This window comes from Triticum urartu, chromosome 5A (assembly GCF_056163025.1).
Source record: "Triticum urartu cultivar PI428250 chromosome 5A, HENAU_Tu73, whole genome shotgun sequence".
NCBI classification, from domain to species: Eukaryota; Viridiplantae; Streptophyta; class Magnoliopsida; order Poales; family Poaceae; genus Triticum; species Triticum urartu.
The window spans coordinates 349,379,648-349,403,064 of record NC_141877.1 but is presented as its reverse complement, the minus strand read 5'-3'; positions in this window follow the sequence as shown (position 1 = coordinate 349,403,064).

Genomic DNA, 23,417 nt, shown 5'->3' with positions numbered 1-23,417 from the left:
CGATGAAAAGCCAAGCAATCGTTTCATACCTTAATAATTTCAAACTCATAAACTTTCACGCAATACATGAGCGTGAGCCATGGATATAGCACTATGGGTGGAATATAATAATGATGGGGGTTATGTGGAGAAGACAAAAAAGAGAAAGTCTCACATCAACGAGGCTAATCAATGGGCTAGGGAGATGCCCATCGATTGATGTTAATGCAAGGAGTAGGGATTGCCATGCAACGGATGCACTACAGCTATAAATGTATGAAAGCTCAACAAAAGAAACTAGTGGGTGTGCATCCAACTTGCTTGCTTGCGAAGACCTAGGGCACTTGAGGAGGCCCATTGTTGGAATATACAAGACAAGTTCTATAATGAAAGATTCCCACTAGTATATGAAAGTGATAACTCAAGAGACTCTCTATATGAAAAACATAGTGCTACTTTGAAGCACAATATATGAGACTCGCTATATGAAGAACATGGTGCTACTTTGAAGCACAAGTGTGGAAAAAGGATAGTAGCATTGCCCTTTTTTTGGGCCTTCTTTTTTTCTTTGGCCTTTCTCTTTTTTTATTGGGACAATGCTCTATTGAATGATGATCATCACACTTCTATTTATTTACAACTCAATGATTACAACTTGATACTAGAACAAAGTATGACTCTATATGAATGCCTCCGGCGGTGTACCGGGATTGCGATGAATCAAGAGCGACATGTATGAAAAATTATGAACGGTGGCTTTGCCACAAATACGATGTCAACTACATGATCATGTAAAGCAATATGACAATGATGAATGTGTGTCATGATGGTGGAAATTTGCATGGCAATATATCTCGGAATGGCTATGGAAATGCCATAATAGGTAGGTATGGTGGCTGTTTTGAGGAAGATATAAGGAGGTTTATGTGTGATAGAGCGTATCATATCACGGGGTTTGGATGCACCAGCGAAGTTTTCACCAACTCTCGATGTGAGAAAGGGCAATGCACGGTACCATAGAGGCTAGCAATGATGGAAGGGTGAGAGTGCGTATAATCCATGGACTCAACATTAGTCATAAAGAACTCATATACTTATTGCAAAATTCTACAAGTCATCAAAAACCTCGGTACTACGCACATGCTCCTAGGGGGATAGATTGGTAGGAAAGGACCATCGCTCGTCCCCGACTGCCACTCATAAGGAGGACAATCAAATAACACCTCATGTTTCAAATTTGTTGTATAACGTTTACCATACGTGCATGCTACGGGACTTGCAAACTTTAACTCAAGCACTTCTAAAATTCACAATTACTCTACTAGCATGACTTTGATATTACTACCTCCATATCTCAAAACAATTATCAAGCACCCAACTTTTCTTAGTATTCAACACACTCAAAAGAAAGTTTCACAAATCTTGAATACCAAGCATGTTATTATTAAGCAAATTACCATGCTATTAAGACTCTCAAAATAATTTAAGTGAAGCATGAGAGATCAATAGTTTATTTAAAACAAATCCACCACCGTGTTCTAAAAAATCTAAGTGAAGCACACAGAGCAAAATTATAACGTTCAAAAGATATAAGTGAAGCACATAGAGCAAAACTACTTAGCTCAAAAGATATAAGTGAAGCACACAGAGTATTCTATCAAATTCTAATTCATGTATGGATCTATCAAAAGGTGTGTACAGCAAGGATGATTGTGGCACAGTAACAACAAAAGACACAAATAATACAAGACGCTCCAAGCAAAACACATATCATGTTGGTGAATAAAAATATAGCTCCAAGTAAATTACCGATGGAAGTGGACGAAAGAGGGGATGCCTTCCGGGGCATCCCCAAGCTTTGAATTTTTGGTGTCCTTGGATTATCTTGGGGGTGCCATGGGCATCCCCAATATTAGGCTCTTGCCACTCCTTGTTCCATAATCCATCACAAGAATTCACCCAAAACTTGAAAACTTCACAGCACAAAACTTAAAGTAGAAAACTCGTGAGCTCCGTTAGCGAAAGAAAACAAAAAACCACTTCAAGGTACTGTAATGAACTCATTATTTATTTATATTGGTGTTGAACCTACTGTATTCCAACTTCTCTATGGATTATAAACTATTTTACTAACCATAGATTCATCAAAATAAGCAAGAAACACACAAAAAACAGAATCTGTCAAAAACAGAACAGTCTGTAGTAATCTGTAGCTAGCGCAAGATCCGGAACCCCAAAAATTCTAAAATAAATTGCTGGACGTGAGGAATTTATCTATTAATCGTCTTCAAAAATAATTAAATAAATAGCACTCTCCAAATAAAAATTACAGTAGTTCTCGTGAGCGCTAAAGTTTCTGTTTTTTACAGCAAGTTCAACAAGACTTTCCCCAAGTCTTCCCAACGGTTCTACTTGGCACAAACGCTAATTAAACACAAAAAAACACAACCAAAACATAGGCTAAATAATTTATTTGTTACTAAACAGGAGCAAAAAGCAAGGAATAAAATTGGGTTGCCTCCCAACAAGCGCTATCGTTTAACGCCCCTAGCTAGGCATAAAAGAGAAGATAGATATAGGTATTGCCATCTTTGGTAGGCAATCCATAAGTGGCTCTCATGATAGTTTCATATGGCAATTTTATTTTCTTTCTTGGAAAGTGTTCCATGCCCTTTTTTAATGGAAATTGAAATCTAATATTCCCTTCCTTCATATCAATAATCGCACCAACCGTTCTAAGGAAAGGTCTACCAAGAATAATAGGGCAAGAAGGATTGCAATCTATATCAAGAACAATGAAATCTATAGGCACATAATTTCTATTTGCAACAATAAGAACATCATTAATCCTTCCCATAGGTTTCTTAATAGTAGAATCCGCAAGATGCAAGTTTAGAGAGCAATCACCAAAATTACGGAAATCTAGCAAATCACACAAAGTTTTGGGGATAGTGGAGACACTAGCACCCAAATCACACAAAGCATAAAACTAATGATCTTTAATTTTAATTTTAATAGTTGGTTCCCACTCATCATAGAATTTTCTAGGGATAGAAACTTTCAACTCAAGTTTTTCTTCATAAGATTGCATCAAGGCATCAACAATATGTTCGGTGAAGGCTTTCTTTTGACTATAAGCATGTGGAGAATTTAGCATGTATTGCAACAAGGAAATACAATCAATTAAAGAACAACTTTCATAATTAAATTCCTTGAAATCCAATATAGTGGGTTTAGCAACGTCTAAATTTTTATTTCTTTCAATCCCACTTTCATCAATTTCATCATAAAGATCTAAATACTCCGAATTTTTAGAACGCCTTCTAGGTAAAGGAAGATCATATTAAGTTTCATCAAGATTCATATTGCAAAACAAAGATTTAATAGGAGACACATCAATAACTTTTAGATCTTCATCTTGATTTTCATAGGAATTGGAAGAACACGCTTTAATAAAGGCATCATTGGAAGAACGCATCCTAGCGGTTCTTTCCTTGCACCCATAAATGGAAATTCTCATGGCTTTGGGAGACTCATTTATATCATGCTTAGGAGGAATAGATCTAAGCTTTAAAGAATCAACCTCAAGAGAAATTCTATCAACGTTCCTAGCCAAATCATCAACTTTAAGCAATTTCTCTTCAAGCAAAGCATTAAAATTCTTTTGTGAATTCATAAACTCTTTAACACTATTCTCAAATTCAGAGGGCATCTTATTATAATTTCCATAAGAGTTGTTGTAGGAATTCCCATAATTATTAGAAGGATTACTAGGGTATGGCCTAGGATTAAAATTCCCTCTATAAGCGTTGTTACCAAAATTATTCCTACCAATAAAATTCACATCCATAGATTCATTGTTATTCTCAATCAAAGTAGACAAAGACATATCATTAAGATCAGAAGAAACACTCTTAGTAGCAAATAATTTCATAAGTTCATCCATCTTTCCACTCAACACATTGAGTTCTTCTATCGCATGCACTTTTTTATTAGAAGTTCTTTCAGTATGCCATTGAGAATAATTAACCATAATATTATCTAGGAGTTTAGTAGCATCTCCTAAAGTGATTTCCATAAAAGTACCTCCCGCGACGAATCTAAAAGATTTCTAGAAGCAAAATTCAATCTGGCATAAATTTTTTGTATAATCATCCACAAATTCAAACCATGAGTAGGGCAATTATGTATCATTAATTTCATTCTCTCCCAAGCTTGCGCAACATGTTCATGATCAAGTTGTTTAAAGTTCATAATATCGTTTCTAAGAGAGATGATCTTAGCGGGAGGGAAATACTTAGAGATAAAAGCATCTTTGCACTTGTTCCAAGAATCAATACTATTTTCAGGCAAAGACAAAAACCAAACTTTAGCACGATCTCTAAGCGAAAAAGGAAATAGCTTCAATTTAACGACATCATTATCGACATCTCTTTTCTTTTGCGTATCACATAAATCAACGAAGCTATTCAGATGAGTAGCAGCATCTTCACTAGGAAGGCCGGCGAATTGATCTTTCATAACAAGATTCAACAAAGCAACATTGATTTCACAAGTTTCAGTATTGGCAAGAGGAGCAATCGGAGTGCTAAGGAAATCATTATTATTGGTATTGGTGAAGTGACACAATTTGTTAGTATCTTGAGCCATCGCGACAAACAAGCAAACAAACTAGCACATGAGCAAACAAGGGCAAACAGGCAAAAGAGGCAAATAGAGAGGGAGGATAGAGAGAGAGAGAGGGCGAATAAAACAGCAAGGGTGAAGTGGGGGAGAGCAAAACGAGAGGCAAATGGCAAATAATGTAATGCGAGAGATAGGGATTGTGATGGGTACTTGGTATGTTGAATTTTTGCATAGACTCCCCGACAATGGCGCCAGAAATTCTTCTTGCTACCTCTTGAGCTTGCGTTGGATTTCCTCGAAGAGGAAAGGATGATGCAGCAGAGTAGCGTAAGTATTTCCCTCAGTTTTTGAGAACCAAGGTATCAATCCAGTAGGAGGCCATGCTCAAGTCCCTCGTACCTGCACAAAACGATAGCTACTCGCAACCAATGCGATTAGGGGTTGTCAATCCCTTCACGGTCACTTACGAGAGTGAGATCTGATAGATATAATATTTTTGGTATAAAGATGCAAAGTGAAAAGTAAAGGCAAAGTTAAAAGCAAAGCAAGATTAAAGTGATGGAGATTGATATGATGAGAATAGACCCGGGGGCCATAGGTTTCACTAGTGGCTTCTCTCAAGAGCATAAGTATTCTACGGTGGGTGAACAAATTACTGTTGAGCAATTGATAGAATTGAGCATAGTTATGAGAATATCTAGGCATGATCATGTATATAGGCATCACGTTCGTGACAAGTAGACCGAAGCGATTCTGCATCTACTACTATTACTCCACTCATCGACCGCTATCCAGCATGCATCTAGAGTATTAAGTTAAAAACAGAGTAATGCCTTAAGCAAGATGACATGATGCAGAGAGATAAATTCATGCAATATGAAATAAACCCCATCTTGTTATCCTCGATGGCAAGGATACAATACGTGCCTTGCTGCCCCTTCTGTCACTGGGAAAGGACACCACAACATCGAACCCAAAGCTAAGCACTTCTCCCATGGCAAGAACTACCAATCTAGTTGGCCAAACCAAACGGATAATTCGAAGAGACTTGCAAAGATAACCAATCATACATAAAAGAATTCAGAGAAGATTCAAATATTATTCATAGATAGACTTGATCATAAACCCACAATTCATCGGCCTCAACAAACACACCGCAAAAAGAAGATTACATCGAATAGATCTCCACGAGAGAGGGGGAGAACTTTGTATTGAGATCCAAAAAGAGAGAAGAAGCCATCTAGTTACTAACTATGGACCCGAAGGTCTAAGGTAAACTACTCACACTTCATCAGAGGGGCTATGATGATGTAGAAGCCCTCCGTGATGACGGCCCTCTTCCGGTGGAGCTCCGGAACAGGCCCCAACATGGGATCTCGTGGATACAGAAAGTTGCGGCGGTGGAATTAGGTTTTTGGCTCCTTTTCTGATCGTTTGGGGGTACGTAGGTATATATAGGAGGAAGGAGTACGTCGGTGGAGCACCGAGGGGCCCACGAGGCAGGGGGCGTGCCCTAGGGGGGGGCGCCCCCCACCCTCGTGACCGCCTCTTTGACTCCTTGGAGTAGGGTCCAAGTCTCCTGGATCACATTCGGTGAGAAAATCACGTTCTCGAAGGTTTTATTCTGTTTGGACTCCGTTTGATATTCCGTTTCTTCGAAACACCGAAATAGGCAAAAAACAACAATTCTGGGCTGGGCCTCCGGTTAATAGGTTAGTCCCAAAAATAAAATAAAAGTGGAAAATAAAGCCCAATATAGTCCAAAACAGTAGATAATATAGCATGGAGCAATCAAAAATTATAGATACGTTGGAGACGTATCAGTATATCTTTAGATCTTGCAATCGAGTCTTTTAGTTTCTTGTTTTATCACTAGTTTAGTTTATAAAAGAAAACTACAAAAGAATATGGAGTTGAGTTTGCCTCATACACTTCATCTTTTTAATATTTTTCGTGAGTATGATGGAAAGGAAAATTGTGCTCAAATGCTAAAAGAAGAATGCATTAGAATGTTTGGCACTAAATATTTGAATGATGAGCATGATTGCAATGTTGTTAGTATGAATTCCTTGAATATCCATGATGCTAATGATATGCAAAGCCACAAGCTTGGGGAAGCTATGTTTGATTAAGATGATATTTTTTGTCCCCCAAGTTTTCTTGAGCAAATTTATTATGATGAAAGCATGCCTCCTGTTTATGATGATTATGTTGATGAAAGTGGTTTCGGAGAGGTCATGACTTTATTTTGTGATGAATCCACTATTCCGGAAGAGGTTCCAATTGATTACGAGAACAAAGTTGCTATCTATGATGATTATTGTGATGACTTGTATGCTATAAACAATAATGATATCCATGAAACTTGTCATCATGATTTTAGTTTTCAATTGGATTATGCCTCACATAATAATTATTTTGTTGAGTTTGCTCCCACTATTATTCATGAGAAGAATTTTGCTTGTGTGGAGAGTAATAAAAATTCTATGCTTGTAGATCATGAAAAGAATGTTTTAGGTGCTGGTTATATTGTTGAATTCATTCATGATGCTACTGAAAATTATTATGAGGGAGGAACATATGCTTGTAGGAATTGCAGTAATATCAAGTTTCCTCTCTATGTGCTTAAAATCTTGAAGTTATGCTTGTTTTACCTTCCTATGCAAGTTGATTGTTGTTCCTATAAGTTGTTTGGTCACAAAATCCCTATGCATAGGAAGTGGGTTAGACTTAAATGTTCTAGTCATATTCTTCATGATGCTCTCTTTATTTTCAATTCTTATCCTTTATGTGAGCATCATTGAAATCATCATGCCTAGCTAGGGGCATTAAACGATAGCGCTTGTTGGGAGGCAACCCAACTTTATTTTTGTTCCTTGCTTTTTGTTCCTGTTTAGTAATAAGTAATTCATCTAGACTCTGTTTAGATTTGGTTTTATGCTTTTAATTAGTGTTTGTGCCAAGTAGAACCTTAGGGAAGACTTGGGTGAAGTCTTTGTGATCATGCTGTAAAAAAACAGAAACTTTAGCGCTCATGAGAATTGCTGCCATTTTTATTTGGAGAGTGATATTTATTTAATTCTTTTTGAATATGATTAATAGATAAATTACTCAGGTCCATAAATTTATTTGAGAATTTTATGAGTTCCAGAAGTATAAGTTTGATCCAGATTACTACAGACTGTTCTGTTTTTGACAGATTCTGTTTTCATTGTGTTGTTTTCTTATTTTGATGAATCTATGGCTAGTAAAATAGTTTATAAACCATAGAGAAGTTGGAATACAGTAGGTTTAACACGAATATAAATAAAGAATGAGTTCATTACAGTAGCTTGAAGTGGTGTTTTCTTTTCTTTCGCTAACGGAGCTTACGAGTTTTCCTGGAGCTATATTTTTATTCACCACATGATATGTGTTTTGCTTGGAGCGTCAATTTATTTTGTGAGGATTTGCTTTATGTTATTTAGAACAATGTTTTGCATCTTTTATTTCAATAAAAGTGGCATTGATAGCCTTTACTATGCCTATGTTACAAGTGTACATGTTGCTGTTTGAAAACAGAAAGTTTACCGCTGTTGCAATAATTCCCTAGAAAAGGCAGAATGTGATAAAATGTTGAAACCTTTTGCATATTAAGATCTTATAAATTTACTACAGTGGGAATTTTATTTCATAATTTTTGGATCTAGGGAAGTATGGATGTTGCTGCATTCTTTACAGACTATCCTGTTTAGGCAGATTGCTGTTATGTTTGCACTGTTTGCATATGTTTGCTTCTTTAATGATTCTATTTGAGGATAGGACTATTAAATATGCAGAGGAATTTAGTATTAAATGTTGAATAATAATTTTATTGATTTTCTACAGTAGATTATGATAAGGTTTTTGCAATGGTTTATACTAACTTATCTCACGAGTCCTTGTTGAGTTTTGTGTGGATGAAGCTTTTGAGATTTAGGGAGACCGTGATATGAGAGGAATTAAGGAGACACAAAAGCTCAAGCTTGGGGATGCCCAAGGCATCCCAAGATAATATTTCAAGAAGTCTCAAGCATCTAAGCTTGGGGATGCCCCGGTTGGCATCCCACCTTTCTTCTTCAACAACTATCGGTTAGTTTCGGCTGATCCTAAGTTTTTGCTTCTTCACATGATGTTTGCCATTCTTAGAATGTCATTTTCTTTTTCTTTGCTTGCTGTGTGAATAAAATACCAAGATCTGAAATTCTTAAATGTTAGAGAGTCTTCATATAGTTGCATAATTATTCAACTACTCATTGATCTTCACTTATATCTTTCGGAGTAGTTTGTCATTTGCTCTAGTGCTTCACTTATATCTTTTAGAGCATGGCGGCAGTTTTATTTTGAAGAAATAGATGAACTCTCATGCTTCACTTATATAATTTTGAGAGTCTTAAATAGCATGGTAATTTTCTTAAAATCCTAATATGCTAGGTATTCAAGAAAAATAAAATTTTCTTATGAGTGTTTTGAATACTAAGAGAAGTTTGATGCTTGATGATTGTTTTGAGATATAGAGGTAATAATATCAAAGTCGTGCTAGTTGAGTAGTTGTGAATTTGAGGAATACTTGTGTTGAAGTTTGCAAGTCCCGTAGCATGCACGTATGGTAAACGTTGTGTAACAAATTTGAAACATGAGGTGTTATTTGATTGTCCTCCTTATGAGTGGCGGTCGGGGACGAGTGCTGGTCTTTTCCTACCAATCTACCCCCCAAGGAGCATGCGCGTAGTGCCGAGGTTTTTGATGACTTGTAGATTTTTGCAATAAGTATGTGAGTTATTTATGACTAATGTTGAGTCCATGGATTATACGCACTCTTACCCTTCCATCCTTGCTAGCCTCTTCAGTACCGTGCATTGCCCTTTCTCACATTGAGAGTTGGCGCAAACTTCGCCGGTGCATCCAAACCCCGTGATATGATACGCTCTTTCACACATAAACCTCCTTATATCTTCCTCAAAACAGCCACCATACCTACCTATTATGGCATTTCCATAGCCATTCCGAGATATATTGCCATGCAACTTTCCACCATTCCGTTCATCATGACACATTCATCATTGTCATATTGCTTAGCATGATCATGTAGTTGACATAGTATTTGTGGCAAAGCCACCATTCATAATTCTTCCATACATGTCACTCATGAATCATTGCACATCCCGGTACACCGCCGGAGGCATTCATATAGAGTCATCTTTGTTCTAGTATCGAGTTGGAATCATTGAGTTGTAAATAAATAGAAGTGTGATGATCATCATTATTAGAGCATTGTCCCAAGTGAGGAATAAATAAAAAAATAAAAAAAGAGAAAGGCCATAAAAAAGAGAAAGGCCATAAAAAAAGAGAAGGCCCAAAAAAAGAGAAGGCCCAAAAAAAGAGAAAGGCCATAAAAAAAAGAAAAGGCCCCAAAAAAATGAGAGAAAAAGAGAGAAGGGACAATGTTACTATCCTTTTACCACACTTGTGCTTCAAAGTAGCACCATGATCTTCATAGTAGAGAGTCTCTCATGTTATCACTTTCATATACTAGTGGGAATTTTTCATTATAGAACTTGGCTTGTATATTCCAACAATGGGCCTCCTCAAGTGCCCTAGGTCTTCGTGAGCAAGCAAGTTGGATGCACACCCACCAGTTTCTTTTGTTGAGCTTTCATACATTTATAGCTCTAGTGCATCCGTTGCATGGCAATCCCTACTCCTTGCATTAACATCAATCGGTGGGCATCTCCATAGCGCATTGATTAGCCTCGTTGTTGTGAGACTTTCTCCTTTTTTGTCTTCTCCACATAACCCCCTCATTATATTCTATTCCACCCATAGTGCTATGTCGATGGCTCGCGCTCATGTATTGCGTGAAGGTTTATGAGTTTGAGATCACTAAAGTATGAAACAATTGCTTGGCTTGTCATCGGGGTTGTGCATGATGAGAGCATTCTTGTGTGACGAAAATGAAACATGACTAAACTATATGATTTTGTAGGGATGAACTTTCTTTGGCCATGTTATTTTGAGAGGACATAATTGCTTAGTTAGTATGCTTGAAGTATTATTATTTCTATGTCAATATGAACTTTTATCTTTAATCTTTCAGATCTGAATATTCATGGCACAATTAAGAAGAATCACATTGAAATTATGCCAAGTAGCACTCCGCATCAATAATTCTGTTTTTATCTTTTACCTACTCGAGGATGAGCAGGAATTAAGCTTGGGGATGCTGATACGTCTCCAACGTATCTATAATTTTTGATTGCTCCATGCTATATTATCTACTGTTTTGAATGTTTATGGGCTTTATTATACACTTTTATATCATTTTTGGGACTAACCTATTAACCCAGAGCCCAGTGCCAGTTTCTGTTTTTACCCTGTTTTAGGGTTTCAAAGAAAAGGAAAATCAAACGGAGCCCAATTGACCTGAAACTTCACAGAACTCATTTTTGGAAGGAAAGAAGCCCAGAAGACTTGGAGTGCACATCGGGGGATCTGCGAGGAGGTCACGAGGCAGGGGCGCGCCCACCCCCCTGGGCGCGCCCTCCACCCTCGTGAGCCCCTCGTGCCCCCCCTGACGTACTTCTTCCGCCTATATATATCTCCATATGCCCTAAAAACATCCGGGAGCACAATAGATCAGGAGTTCCGCAGCCAGAAGCCTCCGTAGCCACCAAAAACCAATCTAGACCCGTTCCGGCACCCTGCCGGAGGGGGAATCCTTCTCCGGTGGCCATCTTCATCATCCCGGCGCTCTCCATGACGAGGAGGGAGTAGTTCACCCTCGGGGCTGAGGGTATGTACCAGTAGCTATGTGTTTGATCTCTCTCTGTCTCTCTCTCTCTCGTGTTCTTGATTTGGCACGATCTTGATGTATCGCGAGCTTTGCTATTATAGTTGGATCTTATGTTGCTTCTCCCCCTCTACTCTCTTGTAATGGATTGAGTTTTCCCCTTGAAGTAATCTTATCGGATTGAGTCTTTATAGATTTGAGAACACTTGATGTATGTCTTGCCGTGGATATCTGTGGTGATAATGGGATATCACGTGATTCACTTGATGTATGTTTTGGTGATCAACTTGCGGGTTCCGCCCATGAACCTATGCATAGGGGTTGGCACACGTTTTCGTCGTGATTCTCCGGTAGAAACTTTGGGGCACTCTTTGAGGTTCTATGTGTTGGTTGAATAGATGAATCTGAGATTGTGTGACGCATATCGTATAATCATACCCACGGATACTTGAGGTGACATTGGAGTATCTAGGTGAAATTAGGGTCTTGGTTGATTTGTGTCTTAAGGTGTTATTCTAGTACGAACTCTAGGGCTGTTTGTGACACTTATAGGAATAGCCCAACGGATTGATTGGAAAGAATAACTTTGAGGTGGTTTCGTACCCTACCATAATCTCTTCGTTCGTTCTCTGCTATTAGTGACTTTGGAGTGACTCTTTGTTGCATGTTGAGGGATAGTTATGTGAATCAATTATGATATTATTGTTGAGGGAACTTACACTAGTGAAAGTATGAACCCTAGGCCTTATTTCCTATCATTGCAATACCGTTTATGCTCACTTTTATCACTTGCTACCTTGCTGTTTTTATAATTTCAGATTACAAATACCTTTATCTACTATCCATATACCACTTGTTTCACCATCTCTTCGCCGAACTAGTGCATCTATACAATTTACCATTGTATTGGGTGTGTTGGGGACACAAGAGACTCTTTGTTATTTGGTTGCAGGGTTGCTTGAGAGAGACCATCTTCATCCTACGCCTCCTACGGATTGATAAACCTTAGGTCATCCACTTGAGGGAAATTTGCTACTGTCCTACAAACCTCTGCACTTGGAGGCCCAACAACGTCTACAAGAAGAAGGTTGTGTAGTAGACATCAACACGCACGATGTCTTTTTTTTAATTAAACCTCAAGTTATTATAAGTATAATCATGTAGTGACCCGACCTCAAACGGTCAAGTCTCTGTGTATCTGTGCCATCCCTGGATCAGTATGCTGGCACACACAATACATCAATGTATATATCAAAGTGCAATCACATGTATAAATAACGTAAAACTGATATATACCTCATAAGTCTCAACGGAAATAAACAACGGGTGTGGAGTCCCATCAATGCCATCGGCAGGTTGAGTGTAGACCATAACCCTGTATCGTAACTCTTACTCGTCGAAGAAATATCTGCAACATGAGACATTGCAGCCGTGTAGGTCAGTACATTGAATGTACCGGCAAGATCACTGTAAGAAAAACATATGATATAACTATACTATATGCAATATGGCTTTGTGGCTCTGGGCCTGAGTTTTTGCGTAAAAGCTGGTTTTATTTTCCCTACAACAAAGGGATATCAGGAGTCTTCACTACAGAGTTATATACTATGACATGGTTCCGCCAACTGATATCTCATAGCCCAAATCATCATAAGTTGCCCACAATTAAGTTATCAATCTCATGTTGAGAGTTCTGAGATAGATCCAAGTCCAGATGCTCAAATTGTCTATATCCGGGACAGGGCTAATCAATTAGGTTTTAACCCTCAGCATAGGTTTGTACACTTTACTCGCAAGATTCGATCCCTCCCTTTCCATCCTCGCACTTTAGATCATTTGGGAACAGGACGACCGAAACATGGTCTTCCAAAGAGTTCCTCTAACCACTGTCCGGTGCCCATCCAATCCTACCGTAGTTCTACATCTGCTGGCACCGTCCCAGCCAGAGTCACCACTAAGGTAAACCAAGCCAGAGCCCATAGTGACTTACGGTTGCACAGGTAAGCTTTCGGGCATGAAGTATTCTTTCGTCTCTTTGGGCCTGGGTGGAGCTTTTCACATGATATCGCGGTGCTTCTCCGGAATCACAGAGTACTGGGTGCACTATGTACCCTTATTAATCATTCTCCAACCAGAGGTATATTGAATTCTTGTCTCTAGTCTTGATGTCTTGAGGCCTTGAAGATGCAGTCCTTGCAGATGCCATCACGGAGTTGTCGTCATTGACGTAGAGCCCTCCTTCTTCACACTGCTCCCGAACACTCATACCAAACCCCGTCTACGGTAGCGTAGCATTAAAACTATATACGTCTCGGGCTTGGTAACAACACTACAAGAAAAATACACTTCCATGATGATACGTGTTTGTCATAGTAGGTCACGTTTACTGTCATGCATGTACATCCATGACGATTTTATGACAGAATCAAGATAGTCATACCTGTGCTGTCGTAGAAGTGTTCCAATACATTACCAAAATTATCATCACGAAAGTGTCCACTTCCATGACGATAAATCACACGTCATAGAAGTGCTTTCGTCAAGGGTGACCGACATGTGGCATCCACCGTAACGGGTCGCCGTGAAGCTATCAGGTCCGGTTTTGGATCTGATAACCCATTAATAGCCCGGACCAATGGTAAATTTCCATGTGTAAAATTCTAATTGTCTGGAGGAAACACGTGTCAGCTCGTCAGTGGGTCAGATAGGCGCCTATGATATGTCGACACGTGCAACGACCCACCACTGGCCCATTTAGCTTACAAAGGCCGGTCCGTTTGACTTGGTCAAAAGTTAGCGGGCTGGCCCATGAAAAGCCTGTTAATGGTCTCTTCGCAAATAGCCCATTTTACGACCTGGTAACTCACAGCCCGTTAGGGCCTACGCGAAATCGGCCCAACAACGTCATGTGGGCCGTCGGATATAACACCAGCCCATTTCACTTTCGTCCCATGTATGGCCCACGACGTCTTTCAGCCCATATGAGGCCTTTGTATCTTTAGGCCCTTTAGAGGCCCACAGTGACTCTAGCCCATAATGAACAGTAAATTTCTTTGTACCCATTAAAGGCCCATGATTCACATGGGCCATTTCCAGCCCGTGTTAGCTTTCGGCCTACTAATAGCCCTTACGTTATTGGGCTCCTTTTCGGCCCTCGATTACTTCCGGCCCATTACTGGCCTGTACCCCTAATCGGCCAAATTCGGCCTATGGAAAGAGTCGGCCCGTTTCTGGCCTGTTAACCCGTTGCGCCATTTCCAGCCCGTCCTATATTCTGGCCCGTTAACGACCCGTTATGCTTGTGACAGAATTAATCCTTTGCTATCCTCCGACCTATTAACGACTCGTTACCGTGCCGGGCCGATACCAATTACGCCCATTTACGGCCCATGCAGACCCATTTATCCGACGGCCCGTAGGAGGCCCATGGATCCTACGACCCATAGCAGGGTCAAGGTTACCATGGTCCGTATATGGCCCATGGTTGTTGCGACCACTAGCAAACCAGGGAAAAAGAAGACTAGGAAATAAATAAGCCCGAAACTAACGCTAGGTTATTAAGGCGATTGCACAGATTACATCCACTGGGCATCAAAGATCGCCACCAGTGCAAATATAGGGAACACCCTACACTATACAAAAATGGCTTGCTATTTTCTTCAGCCAGTTGCTGCACGTTAAGAACAAATTTTGTATCGCAACAAAACAAATTACAACTATAAAACAAAAGGAAGGTTGGCATAAAAGTTAACAGTCTGGCAGATAAATGCACCACCAGAAGTTCAGAAGCTCAGTTCATTTGACCTGACTGTTATGTTTTCATGTTGTATTGTCCGATGGAGCACCATAACCTTCGCCTTCGTTTCTCCTAGGTTCCTGAACAACATAGCAAATGTCTGATAGTCTGGTTTCAAAACCATGCATATCTTGACGACATCGGACAATGTCTGTCCTTGTTTCACAAAGGGTCTCTGTTAGGGAATGGACTTGTGTCTGGAGCGCAGATATAACATTGTTTTAAGCTTGCATATCTTGATCATCAGGCAGTTTGGACAAGATTGCCCTAACAACCAACCCACTATTATGCAGGAACGTGCTTTTGGCACTGTTGGTGGGCAGGTACTGACCCACTGCAGCAAGAGCTGACATTGCGGTTATAGTTGCCTCGCCATCTTCAAAAGGTGGCAGTTCCACCATTTTTTCCATAGCTTGCTGAAAAGTTGAGTTTTTACATTAGTAGTACCAGAACAGAAGATATTAAGGAGGCAGGAAAACCAAATAAAATAGCTTTGGTCTATATACAGAACTTATTCTGGTGAACCCATGTAAAATATTAGTTGTATTTTACTGCAAAGTACATAATAAAACTAGGTTCCAAACATATGATCATGTACCATGGCTAATGTATTGTCTATTTCTTCATATTGTATTGACAGCTAAGGATAAAGAGACAAAGTTTATAATACAGTAAGCATAGTATGACATCATTCATATCACAGAACAATTGAGAACAGACAAACATGCAATTGTAATGTTGTGTGGGCAAGTCCAGTACGAAACTAGATTACAGGTCAAGATCAAAGGAACATCACTCCTTTCTTTTAACCTTGTTAGGTGCAATACTATGCTAAGACAATTGTGTATAAAATTGAAAAGAGTAATAGACATTGGCTGCAAACCATGCAGTTCAAGGCACAAGTCAGAGTAAGTTGTAGTTAAAAGGCATGAGGATTAAGGACTTACAACAGTGGCTTTTGCTGGTGTAGTCATGCCCTTCGTCTTGCTGGTGTGACAGTCCTTGAAGATTTCCACATCATTTGGTTCAGGTACTTTTTGGTCCTTGCGGGCTTTCCTCTACATTTGGAACAAGTCAATATAGATATGATAATATGGTACAGGAAAAGAGTGAAACAACAACTAATTACAAGAGCCTCATAGTGTGCAATATAGCTACGAGATCCTGTCGTCTGTTGGAATTTCACTTTCATATGGTTGGCCTTGTTCTTTGAACAGTTCACCTACAAGAAGATAGATTTGTGTGGCATATGCGTAAATAGGACTTCAACATGTGATCTGATCACATATATATATATAATGTACTTGATACTTTTGATCAGACTAGTGTTTAACGAGGCCTCTCCAGTCTTCATCCGATATATTTTCCACTGGAGATGTTTGGGCAAGTTCACTGTTAGCCTTGCCTTCAAAGTGAGTTCTCCTCAAGTTATACCGATACTGTCGCAGAGCAGACTTCAAAACATGGGTACAAGCTTGTCTAGTTGCATCATCTTGGCTATCCAACTTGAACCTCATATGTTGAAAATTATGGGAGTCTCATTATCAGCAACCTAGAAAGTATGGGATAGACCAAGACGATATTACTAGTTTCCATACATAACCATACTTACAGATAATTGGTCGAGGAAGGTGTTGAACTGGGTTTCGTCTTTGTCATTCTTGTACTGAATCCAGTTGGGAGGATACGTACATGACACCTAACGGTAACTGCTGCCTCTGATACTAACTTGGATGACTTTGTAGCATCACGTGGCCTTTTTAAACCTGCCTCAAAACGGATCTCCATTCTTCCTCCTCTAGATTTAGTTAACCTATCGAGCATTATCCCTGATGTTTGTTTCCTCTTGCGTCTAGGTGCTAGTCCAACAACGAACATAGGAAGTGTTAGTGTACATCAAACTATGAGACTACATATTAAGAAGCATGCAACTGTAACTTGACTCCAGCAACTACCTTCTTGCTGTTGAAGCTCATAAGGTTCATCTGATCTTGCCAACTCATCTTGTGTCAAGAGTGCTTCGGAAGTAGTGTCAGGTGGCAAGGGAGCTTGGGAACACACTGCTAGCTGAGTTGACCAACGAGTAACTCGTGTAGCTGGTGGTAATATGGAAGGTGTTGCAACAACTAGGGATGTCTCTGCTTATTTGGTGGCAGCTATTTGTTTCTGTTTGGCTTGTTCCGCAGCTCGTGTAGCATGAGATACCCTATTTGTACAATTTTCCGCTGGACTTTGACCTTCTATTGCACCATCAGTACCAGCAGAATCTGCAGGATTCTTCTGCTTCCCTTTCCGTCATTCTGTGTTGCTTCCTCTTTCTCTGTGCCATGTTAAGTCAAGACGACAAGAAAAACGAATAACAATTTAGTTCTTCAAAACAAATTGATGGGTGATACAGACGAACTGAACTTTGATGTTAGACAACCACATGATAGGAGGAGGTAATATGTACGAAAAACAGGACGACATGAGATAACCTGAACTATGATGTGTAAACTAAGCAGAAGACATTTCACTAAATTAGAAGCAATGCCATGGAAGGTACACACCATATGAAAGATGCTACTAATATCGCTCTGCCAAGTTAATAGTGTCTCATCATAAATGTCGTTTAAACAAATGTGAAGCAGTACAAGAAATAAATCATATGCAAGATGCGAACAACAACAAACTACCAAGTTAAAGGTCTCTCACCATTAGTGCCATTGCATATTCGCAGCCTATGATGTGTAAACTAAGGAGAAAGCATTTCAACAGATTAGAAGCAATGAAAGCTAGACACCATATGAAAGATGCAACGAATATCACTCTACCAAGTTAAAACCGTCTCGTCATAAGTGCCATTTCAACAAATTAGAAGTGGTACACGCTAGATAAAAATGCGAGATGTAACCTATATCACACTACCAAGTCAAACGTGTCTTATGATAAGTGATTATTACAGGTTACACAATAGTAATACTTTGATGTAAGAACATGGTGTGATAGACAGATATTGTATGTTCTAGAAATAGGAACACGTGTCTTACTCACAAGTATAATGTGTAAAGTAAGCAGATGGAATTCAACAAAATTGGAAGCAATACAAGCTAGACATCATACATTACATGCAACCACATATAACAGTGCCAAGTTAGAGGGAGCACCTGTGATGGTGCACTAGGGGAGACATGCTCATCATCAACATAGCTACGTTGAGTGTATGCATGTGTTGTCTTGCAAATCATCTTGGGGGGATGGAGGAGTAGAATCTGTAGAGGCCCTCCATTTAGAAGGAGTGCTTTTATCCGTCGACTTGCTAACTTCCTTCCGCTTTATTGATTTTGAATTGTCAAGTGAAACTGTAGCGACCCGATCTCAATGGACCGTAGTCTCTGTGCTTAAGTGTCATCCCTGGATCGGTATTGCTGACACACATAGTACTTGAGGATTTATAATAAATTTTAATCACATGCTTATAACATCGAGTGTCTCATAAAGAGTACTTATTACAACAATATGGCTGAAGGACATCTAAATAACTTGAGGAAGCATCAAAGATAAATGAGTCCATCTGTCGTGGTTCTAAGTCTGACAGTGATGTAGGGGGGTAAGTATGGAGAGGCAAGATCTTAGCTATAGAGGAGTTGTAGGAACGCAAGATTTACGAGTTCAGGCCCTTCTCGGAGGAAGTAATAGCCCTACATCTCAGAGCCCGGAGGCGGTCGACTAGATTATGCGTGTGTGAATTACAGGCGTGCGAACCCTTGTTTCGGAGGAGGGGGGTGGTTTATATAGAGTGCGCCAAGACCCCAGCCAGCCCACGATACAAAGGGTTCAATGTACATTAAGGCAGGCGTTACTGGTAATGCTAGTAATAAAGTGCTATGATGACCATAAAAGCTACTTAATAACCGACCGTTAGCATGCGGAGCGCCTTTAGGTCACCTGACCGTCGAGTGGCTTGGTCTTGGTCGAGTGATTGCTTCTTGGTCGAGTATCTTCAAGTCTGTCGAGTGAGACACCTTCAAGTCGATTGAAAGATGATTTCTTCTGGAGATGTCCTTGGGTAGGTCAGTTTGGACAGGTCCATGACCCTACCCTAGGTACACAGCTTCATCATTAGTCCCCGAATGGATCGAGGTTTGAGTGGGACAGGGTTTGAGCATTTTTCCGACTCGTTTTTCATGCCATGAGCATACCTTGTTTCGGATCAATGAACTCGAGTGTTGACAGTGACTTCCTTTCCAGTCGTTTTGATCCATTCTTAATTCTACGTCGAGTGAGTTTCTTTACTCGAAAGGCTCCGAGTGACAGTGCGGAGGAGATCTTTGGTTTGACAAGTTGTTCTGCTGTCCGCGGATTTTGTGGGATCCGAATTTTGGGAACCACGTGGGACGGGGGAGGCCGCAGTAATCGGATGGGATAGAGCAGAGCCGCCTCGATCCCCGTGCCACCTTTTTCGCCACGTATCGCGCGCGCGATTGTTACGGGATTTGACAGAGCCGCCTGGGCCTACCCGTCAGCCACTCGGAAGCGGCCTCATATAAGGCGTTGGACCGGGGTCTCCTGAACAGTGTGTTCCCATTACCTCTTCTCCTCTTCATGCCCCTCCGCTGCGCTCGCTCTCGCCCCAGCGCCACCGCTCCGTACGCGTCTCGCCGGCGACAATGGGGAAGGAGAAGACGGCAGCTCTGGAGCGGGCAAAGAAGGCGACGGCGAGGTCGAAGGGGAAGGCGACCAGTTGGGGCAGATCTTCCTCACGAACCAGCCTGCTGAAGGGCTGGATCCAGGGCGACTAGATCCAGTCGAGGATCACCCAAGAAGACCTCGACGACTGGCCGAAGGGGGGCTGATCCCCTATGACTCGGCGCGGCTTCCGGGGAAGGAATTTGAGCCGCAACCTCGGGAGGGTGAGCATGTTCTACTTGCCACCCACGTCGACCATGGATTTTCCTTGCCTCCTCACCCTTTCTTTCAAGGGTTTCTGAACTTCTTTGGGGCACAACTCCACCACTTTACTCCCAACACAATCGTTTATCTCGCCGCTTTCATTTCTTTGTGTGAGAACTTCCTGGGTTGCCGGCCTCACTAGGGTCTTTTCAAGCACATTTTCACTTGTCGCTCCCAGACGGTGAAAAAGGCTAACCCGAGTGACGAGAGGACGCAAGTGATTCAGATGTGTGGGGGTCTTGGTATCCAGATGAGAGGGAAAAGTTCTTTTCCGGCCATGATTCTTCCCGACTCAGTCCGCGGATGGCAGTCGACCTGGTTTTACTGTAAGGACCAGTCGATGCCACGGCAGTCGACTGGCCTCCCTCCCTTTACCATGGACCGAGTGAGGAAACCCTCCCCTTTGAAGGTGCTCCCGGAGGAGAAGGCGCAGGTGAGGGTGCTGGTCGATCGAGTGGTCCAGCTTATCCGTGACGGGGTCACCGGTATGGATCTCTTGAAGGTCTTCCTTCAGCGGCGCATCCAGCCTCTTCAAGCCCGAGACCATCCGATGTGGATGTATTCGGGTCTTGAAGACTCCACTCGGATCCACCCGGAGGAGGTCGACGATGACACACTGGAGAAGTGGCTGTCGGGCATTACCGGGAACAAGGACAACCCTAGGGGAGCCAGGAGAGTCCCTCCATTCGACCAGTCTCATGCACCAGAGAAGGTCTGATTCTGAGTTTTTGCTTTGTAATTTGAATTCGCTCCTGCATACACTGCGTCGACTGACTTTGTTCTCCCTGCTTTCTTTCAGGCCATTATTGAAATGTACTCAATGCCCAACGAAGAGCAAGAGCAAGCTCTGGAAGGCGAGGCGAGCGGCGGCGACAGTGGCGAGTGGACTTCCGACGGTGAAGGGGGTGGAGGAAGTGACGACTCAAGTGATGGAGAAGAAGTCGAGTCGCCTCCTCGCCGGGCGAGGCGATCCAAGCTCGACCAAGAACGACTGAGTGCCCATGAAAAGGTAACTGCTCAGGCTGGTCAGTCTTTGAAGCGTCCTCGGGTCTCTTCACCAACCCCGACTGAGAAAGCGCCAAAGCACCCCAAAGTTGCAGAGCTGAAGACTCGGAAGGCGTTGCCGAAGATTAAGATTGACATCCCCGTTGCTTCCGCGTGAGTGTCTCCTTTCGTATTCACTCGACGCTTCATGCTGTTTGTTTTTCTTGTTTTAACTGGACGGACTTTGGGATTGTCAGAGCTGCCCCTTCCGGGACCTCAGCTTACAGGGACGAGGACAAGGTGATGGAGGATGCGGTCACTTCTAATCTGGGTATGATTTCTGCCATACTGTCTTTGTTTGGTCGATCCAATTGCAATGTGCATCATTGAGTGATGTGACTTTGGCAATTGAACTTTGCACAGCTCCCAACGTTATTGACCTCCCAGACGATGACGAAGAGCCTGAGAGTCCTTTGACGAGCAAGAGTAGGCAAGCTCCTACAAGCGAGGCGCTACAGTCGACCCCGAGGGCGGAACCAGTCGTTCAGGATGCTGGCGATGCCAATCGGGGTTCTGTTACCTTCACCGTGCCACTGTCGAGTGCCTTGCCTTCTTCGTCGACTGCTCAGGCCTTTGTCGACCCACCTTCGGTTTTTGCGACCCATCATGTCCCGGAGGACGAAGTGAACGCTGCCAGGGAAGCTATACGCCAGGCGGGTGTCATGATGGAGAAGATGAAGATGGTGTGAGACGCCAGTCAGGCTGCCTACGACGCCAGCTCGGCTCTCCAAAGCAATGTTCAGGTTAGTTGGTCGCCGCTTGTTCTATTAGGATATGATTTATGAAGACTCCTTTCTGAAAATCTTTGCGTTAGTACACCCACTGGGTGCGTTGCTTGAACTTTGAATTAGTGGGGGCACGCTGAGTGCACCCATTGGGTGTAGTCCCCGAGACTGCGGTGGACTGCGGGCAGTCGACTGTAGTGTTTGTATCTTGTCGAATGTAAACCGAATTGATAGTTTGTCTCTTGCACTCGGTCTGGTCGAGTGGGGTCAGAACCGGTGGGGGCATGCCAAGTGCACCCACTGGGTGTAGTCCCCGAGACCGCGGTCGACTGCTGGTAGTCGACTGTGGTCTGAGCTCTTTCTGTCCCCCCCTTTTTTTTACTCCCTGCACTCGACTCTGGCGGGCCGGTTGAGTGGGATCAGAACCGGTGGGGGCACGCAAAGTGCACCCACTGGGTGTAGTCCCCGAGGCTATGGTGGACTGCGGGCAGTCGACCGTAGCCTTAGTAACTTTTTTTGCTGTAAAAATAACTTCTCCCCTTTGATTTCAGAAATCTTGTGATCTTGGAGCTCTCTTTGCTGACTTGGAGAAACAGCAGATCCAACTGATCCTTGACTTGGAGCTGGCCAAGACAGAGCTGCAAAGGGTCAAGGACGGCGCCACTGGTAAGACGAATTTATCGACTGGTCTGTCTTAAGCTTGAGTACCCTTCTGCTCTTTCTAAATCAGGCATCATTTCTTTGTAGAGAAACTGAGAGAAGCTCTGGCGAAGAAGGATCAGGATTTGGATGCTGCTCGAAAGGAGGCTGACGACAAAACCGCTCTAGCTGCATAGAAACTGGCTTCGGTCGGCCAGTTGGAAGAAGAGAATACCAGGCTGAAATCTGCTCTGAATGACGCCAACAAGGAGTGCTCGCGCTGGAAGAAGGAGAATCTCATCCTGGGCGAGAAGATGGAAAGCATTGCTCGCAGGAGGGATGATCTGGAGAGCTACCTGAGGAGTCTTGCCAAGAAATTGTTCATCAAGCTTGAAGGTGCACATTTTGTTCCGACTGATTTTTTGCGTCGACTCGGCGTATGTAAATTGACTTATCCTTGGATCGTGATGCAGAGTTTTGCCAGACCTTCGAGGAGGAGACTGGGCGGATCGAACCTGGTTTGGATCCGATCAATTCTCCCGTGAAAGATGAAACTGCCATGGATCTGCTCCGACTGGAATCTCGCATTGACGGTGTCGTGGACTACTTGGCTCGACTGAAGGTCGCCATGTCACGGATTGACCCGGCACTTTGGACAGAGGCTGTGCTCCAAAATGATCTTGAGTCCCTGATGACTCGACTAAATGAAATCCCTGACCGAGTGTAGGAGTGGAAGAAGTCTGCTGCTCGGTGTGGCGCTGATGTGGCTCTGTCTTTGGTTCATGTCCACTGCAAGGAGGTGCGACAAGACAAACTGGCAGCAATCAAGGTCGCCAACACCCATAAGCACGACTTCCGAACTTTTATG